We start from the raw sequence: 23,344 nt of genomic DNA, 5'->3' as shown, positions 1-23,344 counted from the left end.
GAGTGAAGCCAGGGGAAAGAAGGCCTATTCTTGCATGGATATCGTGCAATGGGCCTCGAATGAAAATATAGGAGTCATTTACAGCCTCCTGGTGATGAATCTTGAAAATTCAAACTAGTCATTGATGACATATGTCTCTGAAGAAACAAAAGACCTGCCCACCCCACTCCCAAAAGGTCTCTACATTTCAAAACTGAAACTGTTAGAAAGTGAGTGTAGAAATTAAAAAATCAGGAATCCTTAGATGGCTTCAGAGGTAATCAGAAAAGGAAGATGCTTTTGTGATGTGATGTTGAGATGGGCCAAAATGGTTTCTTTGATTAAAACCAAAATACAAAAGAAAGGTTTTCCTTCTTACTTACTAAGGAGTACCCAAGATGAAACCTATACCTACTTATCAAAATGTATCACTAATGAAAGCTATGATTTTATATTAGTCATTTACACCTTAGTTTAAATAAGTTAAAACATGTTGAGTACATACTGCATGTAATAAAAGAGTAATATGCAAATTGACCATCATTCCAACACACTACATGGCTGCCCCCATGTGGTCAAAGATGGCTGACCCCATTTGGACACAAGATGGCCACCACAAGATGGCTTGTAGGGGAGGGCAGTTAGAAGGGATCAGGCTTGCAAGGGAGAACAGTTGGGAAAGGGGGACCCAGGCCTACAAGGGAGGGAAGTGGGGGGGAAGACCAGGCCTGCAGGGGAGGACAGTTGGGGGAAATGAAGCCAGCAGGGGAGGGCAGTTGGTGTGTAGGGGAGGCTAGGCCTTCAGGGGGAGCAGTTAGGGATGACCATGCTGGCAGGGGAGGACAGTTAGGGATGACCAGGATGGCAGGGAAGGGCAGTTGGTGGGGAACAGGCCTGCAGGGGATGGTACTTGGGGGGAACCAGGCCTATAGGGGAGAGTAGTTGGGGGAGGGGGGAAGACAAGGCCTGCAGGAAAGGGCATTTAGGGGAGAACAGTCCTGCAGGGGACAGCAGTTAGGGGTGACCAGGCTGGCAAGGGAGAGCAGTGAGGGGTTATCAGGCCAGCAGGGGAGAGCAGTTGGGGATGAAGGGGAGGACAGTTAGGGGTGACTAGGCAAGCAGGGGAGGGCAGTTAGGGTCAATCGGGTTGACAGGGGAGCAGTTAGATGTCAATGAGGCTGGAAGGGTAGTGGTTAGGGGGTGATCAGGCTGGCAGTTAGAAGTGGTTAAGGGCAATCAGGCAGGCAGGCAGGTGAGCAGTTGGGAGCCAGCAGTCCTGGATTGTGAGAGGGATGTCCGACTGCCCGTTTAGGCCCGATCCAAGTAGGATAGGGCCTAAACGGGCAGTCAGGCATCCCTTGAGGGATTCCAGAATGGAGAGGGTGCAGGCTGGGCTGAGGGAAACATACTGACTGTACACCACTTTTGTGCACCAGGATTCTAGTACATAATAAAGCTACAAAGAAGAATGAAATTCAGTTCTTAATTTACAATATGTAATGTGATCAGCTAATGTTCAAATGTCAGTGAGCAAGTTGAGGCACAGAGGGGTTTTCTAAGAACAGGCTTTCTGGTTAAAGTGAAGAACTAGTTAAAGAATCAGCCTGAGAAGATTAAATACCTCAGAAAAATTCCATAAAATGTAAGATAATCACAGAAAGGGAAAACCAAGGTTTTGAGGGGGGAAAATACTTTGCTTTGCCAATAGTAATACAACTGGTAATTTAGGCATAAATTCTGAACATTTGAGTCATAACCCATTCAAGGATATTATTTTCGGTTCTGTTGCTGCCTAATCAGCTGCAAATGAAAATAATGGCAAAGGAAGTTTCCAAAAGGAGAATGGGAAATTGTGGGTGACTCTATTCAATTTTAGTTTTAGTTGGAATGAAAAAGTCAACAGGAAATGGACACCCAGCTCGCAAGGAAGGGACAGGAGTCTAGTACCAGTCAAATTTTTATGTGACAGAGGGTCTCTATGTTCTTAGAGTGTTTTCATATGCCCAGGTCACCTTTTATTTGAAATTCTCTCTGGTACATTATTTTCCTGTCAGATCAGGGGAATAATAGTTACAAATCTAAAAATAATATGCTAATAAATTCCTTCACTTTATTTTTCTTGGTTACCTTGAAAGAATAACTATCTTTCTCTCCCATCCCCCCATCCCCCCACACACATAATTTACTTGCAGTTTATTTTCATATCAGGTAAAATAACTGACATATTTCCATTTGACAACTGGTCACATATAATCCTGCTGCTATTGCAAACTAGCTGAGAACTCATGGAACTTATCCTTAGTGGCCCTAATGCAAGTGTCCTGATTTTTTTTTTTTTTTTACAATAATTGACAGATTCCTATACCTCCTTGCCTTTCAGTTTCACATATAATTTGTTTTGTTGAAAGAGGAAAGCCCTAGAGGATTTTACTTGTCTCTACTGCTTCAAGAAAATAGAATTTTAAAATAGCTATAGTTTGCCCAATGGAGAGAGAGATGAGTAACTTACAAATAGTTACAGCTCTTCTAAATATCCTAGCAGTATACTCATTATTTTCATTCAAGGTAAAAAATAAATAAGTGCAGAGCAAATAGAAGTTATATCCAGCAGAGGTAAAACACTTCATTATATTTTACTATTTCCAAATCAATCCCTAAAGCAATGTGTGAATTAAAATGTTTTATCCAACATTTTCAAGAAACCAATTTAAAATTACACAGTTTATAGCAAATTGCCAGAAACAATGCAAGCAATCATTAATTTACTACAAACCAATTAAACTCTACATTAATACACGCAGTAATATTCATGCACTTGTTCCTAATTTCCTTTTGTAATTAAGCCTGGTACAAGGCATTGCCTCACTTGACAAAGAATTTTAATCCTCTTGTTCTTTCCCTTGTCTTCTCTGGCCCCTACTACCAAGTGGCAAAAGTCACATTGTCTAGTATCACTCTTCTTTTTGCATTTAAAAGAACAATTATCTTGCCCTAGCTGGTTTGGCTCATTGGAAAGAGCATCAGTTTGTGGATTGAAGGGTCCCGGGTTTGATTCTGGTCAAAGGCACATGCCCAGGTTGCAGGCTCGATAGTTACTGGGTATGCTGAGATTGCCTTATATTTGGAAGACAGTCCATCCTTAAATTAACGAAGAGGAACTTTCAGGAAGTTAATAGAAAACTCATAATAAATGTTCCAGATTTTAACATCAATGATATGGGAGAGATGAATGCATATTGCCCTAGTTTATTTTAAGAGGCTCTATAGCAGCGGGTCCTGACTCACAGGTTGACAACAGCTAGCAGGGTTGCCTAAGACCATCGGAAAACACAAATATTTACATTACGATTCATTAATAGTAGCAAAAGTACAGTTAAGAAGTAGCAACAAAAAAAATTTTATGGTTGGGGTCACCACAACATGAGGAACTGTATTAAAGGGTCTAGGCATTAGGAAGGTTGAGAACCACTGCCCTAGGGCTTCTCCTGTATTTCAGACACACTCTTCCCTACTGCTACTGTGGAACAGCAGTCCAATTCTCTTTGGTAGTCAGGATCAATCATCCCAGACAATACAGTAACTCCCTTGTTTGACTCTAAATCCCTTATTTAGATTTCTTCCTCTAGGCATGTTGATTCAGAGAGAATCCCCAAGTATCCAGGTGGCAGTCTTATATCTTCTGGATCACATGACCCAAGTGGAAGGAAGTTTGCATAGCAGCCTGGATTTATTGCAGAGCCTTCTCTTGCTCTGGACTCCATTTAAAATTAGTGGATTTTTATTTTTATTTTTATTTTTTAGCTCAGTTGGTACATGAGCTGGAGTGCCACATGCCAGTGAGAAATATGTTACCTCCAAAATTCAGAGGCCAAATAGACACTGGGCCTCTTTTTTGGTTTGTAGGAGGAGTCAGATGCAACAACTTATCCTTCATCTAGAAGGGCTGTCTCTACTTGCCTCACACCAATGGATCCCTGGAAATTTCACGGAGGTAAAAGTTCCATGAATTTTAGTCATATTTATTTCTCATACTCTGATATACAAATAAATGTCTTACCAATAAGTCTTGAGTAGTTGTTGCTTGCTGCTCACAAGGTCCAATGAACATAATGTCATTATGTAATGAGCCAGAGTGGAAGGGAAATGCTAGCTGGAAGCAAGCTGTTTTTGGCAGACCTTATGTATAGGGTGGAGAAAAGGCATTGGCCAGGTAAAGAGCTGCATACCAGGTACCAGGGAATTGTTAATTTGCTCAAGTAATGAAACCACATCTGGTATAGCAGCTATAATTAGAATCATCACATGGTGATGGTTGCTTTGACTTTCCAGTTTTTTACAGCAACCAAGCCCACTTTGAGTTTGCCAATTGATGCAATTATTTGGCTCCTGCCACCCTGTGGTCCAATTACTCCCATTACATTTAGGTTTCTGAATTCAGTGACTTCAGTTCCCACTGTGAAGTCTGTGTATAAGAAGAGTGATCACAAAGCTTTTTAAGGATTCTAGGTCTCCCCTCACACATTGATTTCTCACTGGTGAAAGGTATTTCTTCTGGACCCTTTCAGTATGATAAGTAAGTCTTAAGTGATAAATCCACCTTAGCATCCCTAAGCCTTCGAATTCCTTTCTTTTCCTTAAACCACAGCATGCGAAGCATTTCCAGTTCACTCACAGAGGGTCATCTTTTGATCTATGTTTAACTCAACCAACCAAAGAAACTGTTTCTAACTCCCCAAGCCACATACAATATTAAATGCAGATTTTTTAAGACTTATCAATAAATTCAGCCTGATCTAACTTTGTGTTCCTTCTGCCATTATCCCACACCTGTAGATTTCTGTGTGCATAAATTAGAGATCTTTTGGAGTATAATGCACCTTTTCATTGTACTCACCTTTAGGACTTGAGTGTAGTTATAGGTATAGAAGCCAAGATGGATGGGTGGTTGTTATTGATCCTGAGGAGAATCAACAGTCTTAAATGGCAACTACCTCAAGAGAAGCTATTATAGTTTTCTTAGGCAATGTAGCGTTAATCCCTTCAGATGGAGGTGGAAAGGCCAATACCGCTGTGGATTGAGAGGTTCTACCACTAAAGGTGAAAATGCTACTGTCACTGGGGGTGGGAAGGCCAAAAAATGCTGGGGGTGGGAAGATGTCTTCAACTGGTAAAGAATACTCACAAAAATTTAATGATTTCATTAGAGTCTTTATACACCTTCCCATCCCAAAGTAAAATCCCATTATTTCCCAAGAAATGCCCTCACTTTACCAGTACACACTGTGGGACTTCACCTTGCATTGGAATTCAGCAAGTCCTAGGATGAGATTCTATATTTGATTTGCAAAATTTCAGGCTAAAGGAGATAAGGCTCCTTTGGGATACATATAAAGCTCTTACGTCATTTATGTAGCACTTGGGCTGGGAATTTAGATCCCTGAGCTTATCTTTTTATTTTGCCACTTTGTCATCAATATTAGGGGCAATCATTCAATGTCCTTATTTTTGTTAATTTTCAAAAAATGTTTGAAAATATCATATAAAATATGAACGATCTCCTTGCTTCTTATGAGTAATTGATTAGAAGTATCGAAGGCAGCTATTTTGCATATCTCTAGAAACAATTTACACTGTGGACTATTAATACTCACTATTAAAAATAGGATCATTATTATTTTAGTCTAATTAGATTAAAGAAACAATTCTAGATTCTTGGTACCAAAACTTAGTCAGAGTTTACAGACACAGAATCTATAGGAGATAGATGATTAGATACATATAGATAGATAGATAGATAGATAGATAGATAGATAGATAGATTGATGATAGATAGATAGATAGATAGATAGATAATGAGAAATTGCCTTATTCAATTGTGGAGGCTGAGAAGTTCTATGATCAGCCATCTGCAAGCTAGAGACCCAAGAAAGCTGATGGTGTCATTCAGACTAATGGCAAATGCTTGAAAACCATAGGCGTCTAATTCTAGAACTCAGCTGACCTTCCCAAAGGGAACCCCTCAGGTTGTTCCTAAAGGCCTGGATCAGATATACTGAGGTGAGGTGATGATCAGAAGGCAGAAGAGGGCCAGAGTGTAACTAAGGCTTACCTTTCTGGGATAGTAATCATATATGACTTTTCTGAAAAGGAGTTTCCATACCTCAGTAATATCAACTACCTTGATCACTATTAACTACCTTGATCACAAAGTCCAGAATAATTAAACCTGCTTTATTTAATATTATGATATCTATTTTTTCTTGTTAGATATTTGGTATTACCCTCTTTGGGATATAGTTAACTAATTAGTGAGCTGATATCTTTTTAATTCAATCAGACTGTTCAATAAAGACAGAGACACTACTTCATTCCTGGCACACAGTTCTCTCTATCTCACAAAGCCCAGCCCAGTGCAGCCTACTCTCCTGTGATCACAAAAATGAGAAAATACTGTGGATATTGAGAGTACTGTGCACACATTAGTAGCTGTTACTACAGTATTAATTGATGTAGGTAATCCAATAATTATCCTTATTTATGATACATACTCTCCTCCAAAAAACATGGCAACTGGTTAAAATTTTCTAGGCTCCCTATAAATGCCCTGAAATCTTCCCAGAATTTCTAGGACTTCAATCCTACAAGATTATCTAAGGAAAATTCATTACACTCTTCACTGAGAAGAGATGATATTAAAAATTAATGACCATTTCAGTCCTCTGGGATGTAATATAATTCAGAGTAGGGGAGGAGGTCTGTCACTTTCTTTTTCAAGGGCAATTCACAACAACACTTTGAGTGGAATAAATCCCTGAAGCTTGATGTTCTTCTCCATTATAGAACATGAGCGTTGACAACATCTTTTAAATGTAGCAATATTTCATCTTAAATTAGTGCACATGTTTGTGAAAGAAAGGTAGTGTGTTGTACGACCTATACAGATGTTCCTATCCTTTACTCCCGTGAATTTCACAACTAAAACTTTTTCTTAAAGAAATAGCTCAATGGAAGCAAAAATCTAAGGGAATGGATATATCTTACTAGTGCTTTATCTATGATAAAAAGAATAATTAAAAATAATTTACATGCCCAATATTAGGGAAATGTTTAAAGAAATTATATTATACTAGCCAGAAAACACATTACAAAGATACTAAAATTTAGCACTTTGAAGTGTATACACATACATGGAAAAATGTTTATGCTATAAATCAAGTTAAAAAATAAATACAATATTTGTGCTCAGTGTATGAGATGTTTATACATGGACAACAGTAACATTTCCCAATTAGAAAGAGTTGTTTCACTGGGTAAAGATTTATGTTAAATAAAGAATGCAGGTTTGGGATTAGAACAAAGTATTAATTCCACTCTGCCATACATTGTGTGACAATGAAAAATTATGGAATCTCTCTAAATGTCCATTTTTTTTATTAGCTAAGATATTTTGGTAAAAATCAAAAAAGCAGATCCATTTAAAAAGCCTGTAATGTATATAATGAACTCAGCACTATTATTTCCCTTCTTCTTTACTAAATTCTTGAGACTTCCTTGAAATGAGAAATTTTACTCAGGTGGATGATTTTTATAGGAATTTCAATTTCCCTGTTTTTGACCCAAATAAAAATTTTAGTATGCTATTCAAAGTTAATAATGTGATAACTATTCTGTAATTGGTCAATGTTCTTTATATATGAATGTATTTCATAAATACATAAAATATCATGGATTGGAGGTCAATTTCTACATACAATTGAAACTATAAAGCTAAGAATGATATATTAATTATGATGATTTATTTTGTGGGACACATGGCATCCAAATAAAACATTATTTCTGGGTCTGTATCCAGATCAAATTAGTAGTTGGATTAGGGAATTAATAAAGGTGGGCTTACTGCCTTCCTCAGTATAGGTGGGCATCATTCAATCCACTGAAAAAATTAAACAAAGTAAAAGTTGGAGAACAAAGGAATTTATTTCTTTTCAGCTCTTTTTCCTACCTCAGTATTGTAGTTGGGATATCTCATGTCATCTCATCTGATTTTATCTGGCCCTTGAACTGGGATTTAATACCAATTTCACACATCCTTGGACATCTCTAGAACTAGACCCTTTTAGCAATTTGTGAGCAGAGGGATGTGCCCAATGATTCTCTACCACTCTGGAGCAAAAGACTTCTCCTGTATCAGAACCATCTATATTTAAAAAGTTTACTCAGATCACAGGGTGCAAAGTATCAAGTTATAAGAATGGACAATGAAAGGAGCTGCTGATTCAGGCAGACAAAAGTATATCCATTCATTCTACAAATACTTACTGAAACCTACAAGGTATCTGGCACTGCATGCTTATAATCGAGATATAAAGAAAAAAATAGTAAGCAAGACCACCAAAATCGACTTACCCCTGGTCAGTAGGTGGTTAGCATCAAAGTCAAAGCTAGATCTTCAACCCAAATCATATGACTGTTTGACAATCCATTTTACTCAAGGATCCACAAAGACATTTTTATCACTTTTATTAAAGTTTTCAGCCTTTTTCTCTGAAAGAAATGATGGAAAATATTTCTCAATGCACAAGTAGTTTTTAATCTTTCTTCTTATTATTACAATATTCCAAGGTTATAAATTCTTTGTCATTTAATATTTATTCTTCAATGAAATGAACTTGAGTAATGGTTAAGTATCTACAATGTTTCACAAACTATTACAATGCTTTAAATAATGGTAAAAATATTAAAGTTGCATTGTTTAAGATAGCATATGGCCAACAAATTTAAATTATATAAAATTAATTATTCAGTTCCTCAGTTGCATTAATTACATTTCACATGTTCAAAAGCTACATGTTTCCAGTGGCTACCATATTGAATACCACAAATATAGAACATTTCCATCATTGCAAAATATCTGTTGCAAAGTATTATGTTAAAGCCATGAACCACTTCCCACTCAGTATTGTAAAGAATGAATTAACTTACAAAATATTTTTTCAACACATTTGGCCTTGAGTAATAGATATTTGCAAAAGGACATGCAGGAAGAGAAATCTTACTCAGAAGCTGTACAAGGGAGATACAATAATCTTGCATTCTCCTTCTTTCCTATTGCAAAATTAAATACTTAAACGGCATTATTTAAATACTTCAGTTACTCAAAAAACTTTCTCTTCCTATAACCAGAGTTTGAAAGTTTTTCCATAAGTCCTGTGAAATGGTTCATTTACATTAAAGATTCACTATAGTATTCATTCTCATGCACATATATTAAATATGAAACAAATAAACAGTACATGCTAAAGAAAACACATAAGATTTTTGGAGGGAGGAAAGTTATTTCCAAGTGGATATTCAAATAAAGAACCAGAAAAAAAATGATATAGTACTTTTAACTACAAATATTAAACTGGCCACATTCCCTTTTCAAAATTAGAGAATTTCAGAGAAAATCATAGAAGCATAAAGTATTTTTATATAATACATCTATAGTAGTAAAAATTTAGAAAACTTAAATGGCCATCAATCCAATATTAGCAAAATAAAATAATCACTTTCATGCAAAGTAATATATAATCATAAAAGAGGATGACCCCAAAAACTGAAAATATAGTCTTCTCCCAATAAGGAGCTATGTTATTGCATATAAAGGAAATAAGTGTACTATTACAAAAAAAGAAAAAGAAAAGATAAACAATGGTTGTTAATGGTTGTTTAAAGTATATATATTAGTTACTCTAGTCAATTATATTATAGTATTTGCTATTCTTTTTCCCCTTCTCTCTTCTCTCTATCCCTCTCTCAGTCTCCCTCTCCCTCTCATTTTGATCTTTCTTATTCTCTTTCCTCAGCTTTGCTTTTTGTTTTTTCATACATTGAATATGTACAACTATTATAACAGAAAGTGTACAATACACTTTTAAAATAAAAAATATTTTCTCTTGCTGGATACCTTTATAGTACAGAGTTCAAATAAAAAATAAATGAATATATGAGCAAATGAATAAACAGAGAAGTAAATATAGCTAACTTTCCCAACACATCTAACATGTAATAAAAACCTAAGCAACTATTAAAGCGGAATAACCAGAAAAACCGGTAACGATGATGCACACTGACCACCAGGGGGCAGACACTCAATGCAGGGGCTGCCTCTTGGTGGTCAATGTGCTCCCATGGGAGTGCCACTCAGCCAGCTAGTGCAGTAGTGGTGGCAGAAGCCTCTCCCACCTCTGAGGTAGAACTAAGGAGCAGCAAGCCAATCAGTAAGGAGCAGTGAGGAGGCAGGTGGTAAGGAGTGAGGGGTCCCAGACTGCAAGGGTTGCAAGGAGAAAGAAAATTAATACCTGGGTGTATTAGAGGGCAACTAATAATAATAATAATAATAATAATAATAATAATAAATGCAGAGAACATATTAAAAAGTAGTCAGAAGAAAACCAGCAGGCAGACATCCCCCAAGGGGACCCAGGCTGTGAGAGGGTACAGGCTGGGCTGAGAGACACCCCCCACCGGTACATGAATTTCATGCACCAGGTCTCTAGATAATGATATTATTCTTGTTGTTTTAGATACCTCTAGAAAATGAAATAGAATTTGCTTTTAAACACCTTATAACAAACACATCTACAAGGAATCAAACTTTCTCTTAATTACCAGCCTTGATTAATAGTATAAAAGGGCCAATTAAAAGAGCAAGGAGAGTTTACAGATAAAAATGGAACAGAGGGTATATAGATTTACTAGTGGCCCAGTACACTAAATTCATGCACATTAAAGGGGAAATAATGAGAGTAAATGTTTTAATATTGCTATTTGCCCTTTCTGTATAACAGAAGTGTCAAAGATGAAAGATAATTAGTGAAATGTATATGAAAATCTCCCTCCTGTCAGAGTCTAGGGCGCACTGTGTATACCCCAAGTCCCTGCCCACCACCCACATGTGCTTGAAAAACACAGGAGACCCAGACCTGGTAGGCCCCACCCCCATCAAGCCCGTTCTGGTCGGGGGGTGGGGGTTGGGGGGCGGCCCGCAGAACTCAGGTCCCTTGGCCCAGTGCCAGGGCAGTGGGTGCGGCCTGAGGTCTCTCACCCCAGCCAGGTGCCATGCAGCCTCAGGCCGCTGCTGTTTGGACATCCTGGCTAACTTTCATATTCCTCTATTATATAGATCATATAGATAGATACTGTAGCAATATGTCCTGATAGGTATAGGACTATTCCAAAAGTTTGAATTTTAATTGATTTAAAAAAACAAAAAACCTTAAAAGGTAAAATTTAAATCAATAATGATAAACAAAGCAGTCCACATTTCTATTAGTCTGGTTACCAGATTTTTCTCTCTGTTTTTTTTCAAATATTTACTGTGCAAACTGCAAGCGATAACTGAATTTTCTGAGGGACACCTTTTTAAAGCACCTGAAAAATTACAAATTTTTCTCTCATTCTAAACCTTAATAATAAGATCAGATTCAGATGATTACTACAAAATGGGGAGGAAGGGAAGAAGAATAGATGGAGGGAGTGAAGGGAGGAAAAATTCCAAACCATTTCAGTGAAGTAAAGATCAATTTCATTTTCATATAATTTTTAATGGTTGTTCAAACCCCAATAATGCACCCACACAAAAGACTTCAGTTAATGTGTGTGTATTTTGAGCAGTTCCTTCTTCCACCCTCCAGTTTAATTTCCGTCCTTCAAATGAGATGAATGGAGCGTGAAGCAGGTCATATCTCAATGCTGACACATGGGCTGCAGATAGAACTCACAGCCTGGAGAAGCAGCCAGTTTGGAGATTAAATCAAAGCAGCTCTGAATAGATGGGAGGTCAGCCAGGGCCAGCTTTGACATTTGATAGGACCTTGTGATCAACCAGGCCTTTCTTCCCTCTTCCTGGCTTCCTTATAACAGAGGCCCTAAAAAACAGATGGGATATGTTACCAAGTGCCCGAGAAGTACTAGATTGTGAAAGGAGATAGGTGTCCATACTATCAAAGGGACAACTGTTATTTGAAGCAGCCAGCAAATCAGAAGGCCCTGCTTTGCTGCAATTGCTGCGCTCAAGTTTGCTTTTCGTGATGCGAAATGAAATCTAAGCCTTGAGAAGGTTGAGCTAATTTTTAAACTGCTTTTTAAAAATGTCTTACCTCCGACACATTAAACTGTAAACTCTGAACATTCCTGACATCACAGGATTAAATGTTAGCCAGCCTTTACTCTGTGAATAATCTGTGTTTCCAGCAAGGCCAAATATAGTTTTTGCTCTACTTGTTTGTTTCTTTACTTGTCTTTGGGAAATACACAAAAACAGACACACACACACACACACACACACACACACACACACACACATAAAATGAAGACATGCTAACCTTTGGGAGAAAGGGATCAAAGGGTATTTATGCAGAGAGCTCACTGGGCAGGGGCCTGAGCATGGTGTCAGGAAATCCCAGTCACATCGCCAAGAGGGTCATGAAAAATGAATGGCCCCAGAGCACCGCAGTGACAGACTGTTTTAGTAAGTGGTAATGGGCCATCTCCAGGATGAAAGGCCACGTATTTATAACTGTGCAGGCTACTGGGCATCACACCATTCATTATGCCTGCTTGATTTAAGGGATATGCCTTTTACCGGGGTGACATGGGAGCAAATTATTTCCAGGAATATCACAGCTCTCTCCCCGCTCCACCTACCTCTCCATCTTGCCCATCCACATTCCAGACATATACAGAGGCTCTCACATTCACACAGGCACATTCTCTGATATTTTTTTTTTCTATCATAGAGCATTTCACAGTTATCCTCTCCAAAAAAATCTCACCCCGATTTACATGGAAATGGGAAAGACGGAGTGTGGGAGCCTGGCTTAAGGATGGCTGTGATAAGGAATAGCACGCACTCACTCTATCACCTCTCCTCCATGAACTGTTCTAATGGGAGCCAGAAAGCTGAGGTCAATTGGTTAATTTTCCCAATGAGTTTCTGAAGGTGGCTTTTTGCTTGGCATAGACTCCATCTTCACAGAGAAGGAAGCATTTGAGTTCCACTTTGTCCCTTGTTGCAGCTAGATGTGTAAAATTATTCAACTTCTCTGGACTATTTCTAATGAGAAACTAACCTATTGCCCAAAATTCTAAGGAAATTATCAACATTAATACTTTATAATGTCTGAAATCCCAATAAGACAGAAACATAATACAACAAAAAATTTCCACCAACAGATCAGATATTCTGATAAAAATTATTAATCACAAGAATCTTGCTGATGTAATTAACTCACTTTATAGCAATGTACAAAATCCCATTTTAAAAGAGAGTATGGCCAAGCCAGCATGGCTCAGTGGTTGAGCTTTGACCTATGAACCAGGAGGTCATGGTTCAATTTCTGGTCACTTGCCCCAGCTGTAGGCTAGATACCCAGTAGGGAGCACACAGGAGGCAGTTGATCAATGATTCTTTCTCATCATTGAGGTTTTTATCTTTCTCTCTCCCTCTCCCTTTTCTTCTGAAATAAAAAAATTTTTTTTTAAAAAAAGAAAGTATAAAAATCTCTCAGAAGAGTAATCATATGGTAAGTTGTTTATAATATATGATTTAGGTCTCAAAGTGTTTTTTAAAATGTTATGTTTCACACTTGTATATTAAAAAAAAGCTCATATAACATACTTGGATTTTAACTAAGTTAATTCAGTTGCTATCTTAATATAGCTGGATTACATCAGTGGTTAAAATAAAGTTTCTACAATAGTGTCTTCAAGATCTCTGTCAACAGGCAATTTTTCAATGAGACAGTATAGTTATGTTGATAATACTTCCCAGAGAGTATTATAACACAACTGAGAGATGTTTGGATTATGAAGTGCATGGATCTGTTTGTGTATATTTAATGTATGCAAATTTGTGCCCTAACTCTGGCCCCCAAGAGCTCAGATCTCTCTGAGAATTTAGATATTATTTACAAAGAACTATTTTTTTCTGAATAATTTTATTGAAATTTGACACAAATTTTTGAAAATGATAATTCTCTTTAGAAAGCTAATCCTTTAAGAGCCTGTTATGTCTCCCAGACATAAAAAGTAATCAAAAGTCTACAAAATTCACATTGGTTTGAGTCACCCATTATGATTCCATTTAACTATGGCCAACTTCAGAGACAGCCACAGTTTTCTTGTACTTTGTATCAGATAAAAAATTCAGAAAGAATTGGCAGTTGGCAGTTGAGTAGCCAAAAGAGGAAGGAAAGGGCTTTGCTGGTGTTTCCCAATTAATTTTCTTTTCAAGTGAAAGTTTGAAAAGAAAAAATAAGAAAACTGGAAATGACCTAAAAACTCTGGTGCGATAAGATAAAACTTGGCCTGACCAGCTCACTGTGACTAAATGCATATTCTGAGCATGAGAAAGTTAACTGAAAAACATGGACTGTATTTTCCACTAATTATATTTTAAATTGTGCTGTAACTTAAGAGTGGGATATATAAAGTATTAAATTTTGAAGAAATTAAGTCTGTTGGAGAATTGAGAAGAAAAAGCAAATAATAATTATCTAGTTAAGAAGTTTAACCAGCATTCTATTTTTCAAAATTGTACTAATGCCAAATTCTTAAAATATACCTGCTTTTTTAAATAGAATAAAAAACACTTGTTAATATCATGGAATTCATTGTATTTTTTATTTCAATTGTCTTTAAAAAAAATAACAAACGCATGAGTCAATGGCATTTGTCAGAATCATCCTAGGTCAGCGATTTCAATCTTTTTCATCTCATGGCACACATAAAATAATTACTAAAATTCTGCATACCAAAAAATACATTATGTTATTTGCCTATCTGACAAAAAATAGGTATAAATTTGATTTATTCACACTGAATGGCTATTGTTGTGTTGGTTGTTGTCATTTTTTAATTTGACAATCTAGGAGGAAAAGAGGGCAGTGTCCATGACTAGATAATCAGATATTGCATGTTTAAATTGTTTGCACACCAGTTAAAAATCACTGTCCTAGATGCTCTAGTAAATGCTCTTGCATCTAGTAAATGCTCTTGCATCTAACAGTTTACTATACAAGCTTCATTTCCCTTACTGAGAGACAAAGAGATGGTAGTCTTGGTTACAGGCATAGACAGGGGAGTTTTCATCCTATTCAGCCAAATGTTGTAAAACCTGAGATTGATCCCTTAGAATCTTGTACCCCTGATCCTGAAAATCAATATAACTGGCTAGTTCAAACGTCTTTCACATTTTGAACAACATTCAAGATACACCAAAGTTTTTTGCTTGGCCAGGGTTGCTCAGTGGTTGAACATCTACCTATGAACCAGTAGGTCACAGTTTGATTCCCTATCATTGGGGCACGAGCCTGGATTGTGGGCTTGATCCCAAAAGTGGGGTGATCAATGAATCTCTCTCATCATTGATGTTTCTGTCTCTCTATCTCTCTCCTTCCCTCTCTGAAATCAATAAAAAAGTATTTATTTTAAATATGCAGGAAGGGACACTGGGTGGGTAAAAGCAATGGGTGCTCACCACTTCCATAAAACTCTGTAACTGGTTGATCATCAGCTATATATAAATAACGGGTAAAGAGACCCTTCAGGATGTATGAATGTATGCCAGTACAATTTAAAGAGTTAAAGACAAAGCCCATTATGAGATTATTCTACTTTCTCAGCAGTAGGGCCATCTTCTATATGCAGGGTGGCTCACACTTGCTTCGTTGACATTCTTACACTGAAACTTATAGCGAAAAGTAAGGAAGGGAAAATGTATGTTAAACTAAATAGGATAATTAGAAACACCTATCTCGGTAGCCATAGCCTTGGGTGAAAAATTGTCACTCTAAGTCTACACCAAAAGCCAGGAAAAACATTCAGACTTTGGAGCTGCCTTGACTGTAGACAAGATTACTTCTCAATCCATATTTATTGTCAAGTTCTTCATGTCTTATTGCTAACATTCTACTGCCTGTATATCTTTTAAAATATTAATTCAGAGCATGAATCTTTCCTTTCTTCTCTAGAATGTCATTTGCTATGTGAATTCTCATACAAAGGAGCTATTTTCGGCAGTCAAAACTGCTTTTCTTCCTGATAGCAAAAAAGAATGCACTCACTACCTACTATTGTAAAACACTTATTTTGCGTAAGAAAAGAAAAAAAATAAAGCCTCCTCCAAATGTTACAGGGGAAAAAAATATATTAAATTTTAAAGAGGACAAAATGACTCCTCCTCTTTGACGGTTTTCCACTGTGCCTGTCTATTGTTTCAGAGGCGAACAGTTGCAAAAATGCCTCTTTCACAGCATCTGTTCCATAGCATTATTGTCTCTGCTACAAAAGGAGTAGGCGAAGGGGATAATGACTCACTTCTTAACCATACCCTCACTTATATCCAGAGCTCATCCAGGGAGAAATTACTGCATCTTTTTTTTTTTTTCATTTTCTTTACTTCCACCCCCTCCCCCTGTCTTATTTTTCCTTTTTTCATCCCTAGTAAATTCTGCTTCAATGTGTAAATGGGACCCTGTGCCCATCTTGGCAATGTAAGGAGAAATTTAGGCCAAAAGACTCAAAAGACTGTAATTTTCCTAGGCCTAGTAACAAACTGGATACTGGGAGGCCAATATTTTCTCTGAAGACAGAGAAGGGGGGAAAATGGGGACTTTGCAAAAAAGATTTGCCCAATTTGCTGCTCAAATGTACATAATAGGAGTGAGACTAAAAGGTCGTTTTATTTAATCTCTTCCTTTAAATTCTTGGCTGCATGGTCATTTAAATTTTACCACTCTTTGTTAAGAAACTGTAAACTTAAGTGTCCAGTGAGAAACTTGATTAAATATCTGTCACTGAATGTAGTCATAAAATGACAGCTCGTTTTTATCAGCACTTTTTCCTAATTAGAAAATTCTCCAAACCATCTCAGTTTTTAAAAATTAGGAGGTACCATTTTGAGCACATAAGCTCTTGGGACACTGATTAGTAAACAACTAATGCAGAAAATTAAAGATGCCTTCCAGAAAGTGTTATTAGAAATAAGGGTTTAAACAAAAGAGCCTGGAGAAAACTAGTCATCTAATGAGTAATTGAAAGGATAGATTATTATCTATGGGACTAGAGGCCTGGTTCACAAAATTGGTGCATAGGGGGCTCCCTCAGACCAATCTTCACCCTCTCCAATCCTGGAGCCCTCAGGGGGATGTCCAACTGCTAGTTTAGGCCCCATCCCTGTGTGATCTGGGATCTCTGGTTCCTAACCACTCACCTGCCTGCCCACCCTAACCTCTCTACCTGCTTTCCTGATCCCCCTAACTGCCCTCCCCTGCCTGTCTCATCCCCCTCACTGCCCTTCCCTGCTGGCCTGGTCACCCCTATTAACTTTTTGTTTTTAGTCTTATCCCCTTCACACACAATTGTATTTGACTTCATTATTGGCTTCTCCCTCTCACACATCTTTCTCTCTCTTTCATGTAACACTTTCTCCTACTGACTCATCATTTATAAACTTTTCTTTCCTCTTTATTTCCTACTTCTGTTCCATCATTCTTCTTCCCATCTTTACCCTACCCTCCTTCCCTCCCTCGCCACATTCCTTCTTTCCTTTATCTTTACCTCTATTCTCCCTCCCCTTTTCCTTTCTCCCCACCTTAATTTTTTTCTTCACTTCCTCCCTCAGACCTGCTTTGCTCCCTCCTCCATTTCTTCCTTCTTCCCATTCTCTCCTCAAGCTCTACTGGTTCCCCTTTAAAAATTTTCTTCCCTCCCTCTTTCTTTCTCATCCTACCTTTTCCATACATTTTTCTCTACTTACTTCCACTGTTTTAGTATCTATCTATCCACATGCCTAATTATTCCCTATCATTTTCTTTTAAAATGTCCCCAATACACAACTATACTTGGTTTTCATTATAGCTCCTACAGTTCACTCATACATCCTTTTTCCTTCTTTAACTCTACTGTCTACTGACTTCTTTATAAAGTTATTCCCTCCCTCCTTTCCTTCTTTCAAATCCTCCCCACTCCCGCCTCACTCCTTTACTCTTTTTACAGGCTAATTAAAAATTATATGCTTTTCTTTCTGTCTTAGTACTGACTTTTTTCCTCTCTGGGACCTGTAGCCACCTCTGTTTGGCCCCTTTCGCACTGGCTTTGAGTGGCTGGACGACAACACAGCTGTGTCTTGCCTACCGTGGCCCACGACTCCCAGCTCCGAGTTGGAGGAGGGCCCTTCAGGGCCAAGGCCTGCGTCCATTGCAGGGACCACTGTGTTACATGTGTGCATGTACATTCATGCGTGTGTGAGGATTTTCTCCTATTGCATGCCGAAGGGAGAAGGATGTGGAGGTCTTTCCCACCTTTGGCCTAATTTAGGAAACAGAAATGCCTGGTGTTTGTACAAATGTTTAAAACATACAAAAATGTACATGTCAAACCTAAAGATTCTGAGCAACCCTAAGGCCTCCTCTTGCCCATTGAGCAGCCAGCCACCTCAAAGATGTTGACTGAAGATTTTCTTCAAAAGGTGGTACAGTATAGTTTATTTATCTATCAATTGACCCATCCATCTATTCATTTTATTTTTAAACTAGTGGCCTGGTGCACAGATTCATGCACATTGAAAGTAAATTAATTAGAAGAAATATTTTTATATCGCTATTTGCCCCTTCTCTATAATAGAAATGCCAATAAAAACAACCAAACTCATGATCCACAATGACAGATCAAAACACATGCAAGCAATTGGTGCCAGTGAGAACTTTATATGTATCATGCATGCACAAGTCAACTTAGCCTTTTATATATATGGAATAAACTTGCTTAATTAAAACTGCTTTCTGATGTAGCTAAACTTTTTCCAGGCCAGTGAAGCAGCCCAACTTCTTTTTCAGGTAATTGTCAGTAACACAGCAGTAAATATCAACATGAAGTAGATTATTATTGTAGATCACGCAGGGATAAAAAAGGGTAAAATATTTGTCTGCAGCAATGTTTGACTATATTCTGCACAGTGACAAAACCTGAAGCCATTTTCCAGTTCCACCGTATCTTACTTCTTTTCAGTCCTATCAAGTTTCTAATCTTTCTAAATATCCTTTGCCTTGCTAATGAAAAGAAAATAGGATTCTACTGAGTCTCCTATCTACCTACTCCAGGACTTCTGTGAGGATCAAATGAGATGAGGCATGGGAAAATGCTTCACAAACATTTGGTTGAACTGTAAAATGTTTGCAACTGGCTATGAAGCAAGTCATGTTCCTGGACTGAAGAAACTCCAAGGAGGCTAGTCCCTAGGGAGAGGAAGCCTGGTGTTGCTACATGACATCATTACCCAGTGCCCATAGCGACCATTTATGGGCTGTGCTGGGCTGTGGGCTACATTTTGCACCATAGGGCCTTGCCTGCAATTATTTGATGGGCTGTTGCTCAGGGGTGGTGGCAGGGCCTGTGTCCCACTTTGGGGAAGCCGAGTATTGGTTTGTTGGCACCAGGTCCATGGTGCCATTTCTTTGTAAATGGCCAGTGCATGTCAGAACAGCTGCCCCCTGGTGGTCAGTGCACATCAAAGCGACCAGTTGGACAATTAGAGGAACACTTAGCATTTTAGCCTTTTATATATATAATATATTTCTCTCTAAGTCTTTCTTTCCTGAGGGTGCTGTGCTCACAGAGCCTAGGAGACCCCCTTTCCCCAGTGCTCTCCTTCCCTCCTGCTGCTTAGACATGGTTGACCTGATCCAGGACACTCCCCTGTACACACAGTAAGATGCATATATGATAACCTACATTCTAACCACACTCTCTGACTTCTTTTATCTCCATGAGACAAACTCCTTAGATTTCTGGGGAGTGATGTTTCTCCTCTAGTCACTCACATTTATTATTTTATTTTTACAACACCATGTGAAAAAGGCAACATTAGCATTAACATCCCCATTTTGGAGATGAGGAAACTGAGGCTCAGAGGAGTGCTGTTACTGACCTAAACTCACCTAGGTAAAGTGGTAGAACCATCCTTTGAACCTGGGTCTCTGGCTCCAAGCTTCGTGTTCTTTCTACCACCACAAGTGAGACAACTAGAGGTTGGAGATGTAAATGGGAAATTCTTTCTTAAGGTTAGAAGTCTTTTTCTGCTTTTTGTGTATGTGATTCCATTTTTATGTGTTATTTACCTGACAGTAAAACTAATATGGGAATCAATAAATATCCCTAATGCCAATCTCTTTTTACAGAACCCACTGCAGCAGTTATAAACTCTTAGTATAATCTTTAAGTTAGCTAAGATACTTAAAGATTATATTAAGAGGTCTATTTTATCTCACTATTATTGCTATTGTGTTATTTTAACTCAGGCTAATTTAGGAAAAGAAAGTAATTTCAAAGGCAAGCCACAATGGTATAGAAAAACCTTTGCCAGCTGGCTATAAAGCGCTGGAAATTAATGAAATCATCACCCCTTAAAATATTCTCTCAAGCTGCATTGTCAGGAACTTATTCTTTCTATATTTAGCTATTGGCAAACAGTCACTCTTAAATCTAATAAAATTTAGTCATGTTTTCCATACATCTGAGAGTGTGTCTTTTTACTCAATAAAACTGTAATCTAAACAACTGTTACTTTGTGGCATAAATGAATCAAGATGAGCAGTTCTGAGGAATTAGAAAGGAAACTCCATGGAGTCAGCCTCCAAATGTTTGAAGTGAGAGTTTAGCCTGGGTTGGAGGAAAAGAGGGTCATATTTCAGCCCTCTATTCATGTACTGCAAGTCTTTGAGTTTCCAAGTAGGACGATGATAAATGTCACAAAAATCCAGCCAGAAGGAGGCTGCATAGAACATCAGTCCTCAGCAAGATCTTCCCGAAGGCCAACTTTTGGTGCATAAAATAGTTATGATCAACATAAGTTTGGGGCATAAACTGTGTTCGATTTGCATAGAATTTACATAAACCTACCTAAATGATTCCAACTTCCACAGAAAAATATATGGGCATCTTCTTACATTATCTTAAACTTCATATACCTTAAAAACTGAAGGAGGGCTTAGGAACACTTGTTTGTAAAAGTGTCTGAAGAATGTTATTGCAAAGTTTGGTACTAAAAGCTTGATTAAAAGATAACTGGGTTAAAAGGAATCTGGTTAATTTTATTTTGAGCAAAATATTTTTTAAAATCCTTATTGTTGAAAATGCTTCTAAAATATGTTCTTCCCCACACCCTTCCCTTTAATTAGTTCAGCATATGGTATGGAATAGTATTAGGGGAGACAGAATCATTTAGAGGAAAGTTCAGATGGGCTCTGATACCAAGCCTGACATTGGCTGACCTTGAGATATGATGCAAATACTTAAAATTCCTTCATTTCCTATTTTCTCGGCTGTAGAACATAGGATGGGGGAGGGGGAAGTGTTTCTCCATCCCAACTGTACAGAAGGTCACCTATAGGCTTTGATAAAAATGACAATCACCAAGCCTCCCCTGAGATCCTGATCTGAAGGTGAAGAAAGAAGCCAGCACCATATTTTGTTCAGCACCAAAGATGATTCCAGCACGGTTGGCCAGAGCACTTAGTTAGAAATTGTTGGACTAGAGCCCAGATAGTGTTGCTCAGTGGTTGAGTGTTACCTATAAATCAGGAGGTCGTGTTCAATTCCTGGTCAGGGCATATGCCAAGGTTCTGGGCTCCATCCCCAGTAGGGGGTGTGCAGGAGACAGCCAATCAGTTATTTTTTCTCATCTGTGATATTTCTATCTCTCCCTCTCCCTTCCTCTCTGAAATCAATAAAAATAAACAAATAAAATTTCTAAAGAAATTGCTGGACTAGAAAAAAAATCTAAAGATCCATGACACTAGCTTATATCTGCTTAACTCATCAATGTGTAAGCATCCTGAAACTCCATAACCTCTGTGAGAAGATCAAGTGCTTGAAGAATTTAAGGTCTTAAAACCAGCACTGGATCAGGACTCAAGGCCTGGAATCCTGATGTCTTTCCTCATTGGATGCATTACATTTGCCATTCATTGTAAGCTCTCCACATACCTATAAAGCAAAGGCTAATTCATTTCAAAGGTCTGTCTTAAGTTTAAAGCTCCACAAAGAACTTGACATAAATCTAAGCTGTGTGACTCAGACACATTTGGAAAGTTAGTGAGGAAAGCATGTTTTCTTGTAAAAATGCCTCCTCTTAAAAGACATTTCACAGAGACAATCTTTGTTTAATTGGCGTGGACCTCTTGAATGGAGATTTCAACACATATTAAATCAGATTCAAACTTAGTCCTAGCCCTTCCCCAAACATCTCATATTTCTATTTTAAAATATAAACTTGGGGCAGAATAAAAGGATGAAAAACATGTGTTTAAATGTTTTAACTCAGAAAGCTGATTATTATGTAACATCTCTAGTCAAGCAATGAGTACAATGTTGTGCAAAATATTTGCAATGAGGCATAAGCCTGGATGATTTTTTTTCTTCTTCTTTGGGGCTTGCAGAGAGAACTGTCTGCAGTATATGTGAAACCTCTGTAAATCTGTTTGCAGTGGTCAATGTTCAAGAGGCAGTAGAAAAATAGGTTTTCTGATAGGGCATCAGTTTTGCAATGAGCACAATGAAATATGTCACTTTCGAGTTGAGTCAATTTTTGAAATTCTAGGCAAAGCCATCACCGCTCCTGTCATGGAAGCTGGATAATTGGGATTCGTTGCACAACCTACATCCTCTAAAAGATGATTGACGTCCCTGCGGTTTGTGCTGTGTGAAACTGGTCATATTGTCAAAACCTGAGCAAACAGTCTTCTCAAAATTCAGTTGAAGACAAAGATATGGTGGGTTTTTTGATACATATTTTAATATATAGTTTTTAGAGTTATGATTAGAATAAAATGATTTATTTCAATTAGTCCAATATGATAGCCACTAACCCCATGTGGCTATTGAATACTTGAAATGTGATTAATCCAAATTGAGGTATGCTCTGAGTTTAAAATGTGCACCAGCCTTCTAAGACTGAGTTTTAAAAAAGAATGCAAAAAAAGAATGCAAAATATCAAACTCATCAATTTTTTTACATTAATTATATGTATATGTTGAAGAAATAATAGTTTGGATATATTAGGTAAAATAAAATATAGTAGCAAAGCTAATCTCACCTTTTCTAAACTTTTTTTAAAATGTGACTACTATTAGAACATTTAAATTACATATATGGCTCATATTACATTTATATTGGACAGCATTTTTTTTTCAACAAAAGATGAGAGGGTGTGCCTTTTCAAAACATTTTTATTGATGCTATTTGAAGCTCATTAGAGCTTATTATTATACCTACAGCATGTGAGTTCCAGATAGTTATGTCATTCCATACCAGTATATCTGA

At 37.6% G+C, this 23,344-nt stretch overlaps 1 long non-coding RNA gene across 1 annotated transcript in view; it reads right to left on the bottom strand.

The window, feature by feature from the left end:
- Positions 1 to 8,492: 8,492 nt before the first annotated feature.
- The window catches only part of LOC311618216, an 85,805-nt gene continuing 70,953 nt past the window's right edge, over positions 8,493 to 23,344 (bottom strand). The window contains exon 3 of the long non-coding RNA XR_014794279.1: positions 8,493 to 8,523. This is a non-coding gene — a long non-coding RNA (uncharacterized lncRNA). The remainder of the gene's footprint in view (positions 8,524 to 23,344) is intronic.

Source organism: Pipistrellus hanaki (assembly GCF_964339955.1).
Source record: "Pipistrellus hanaki genome assembly, chromosome: 2".
Lineage (NCBI taxonomy): Eukaryota > Metazoa > Chordata > Mammalia > Chiroptera > Vespertilionidae > Pipistrellus > Pipistrellus hanaki.
The sequence above is the reverse complement of the archived record's forward strand: the minus strand, read 5'-3'. Positions and strand labels throughout refer to the sequence as shown.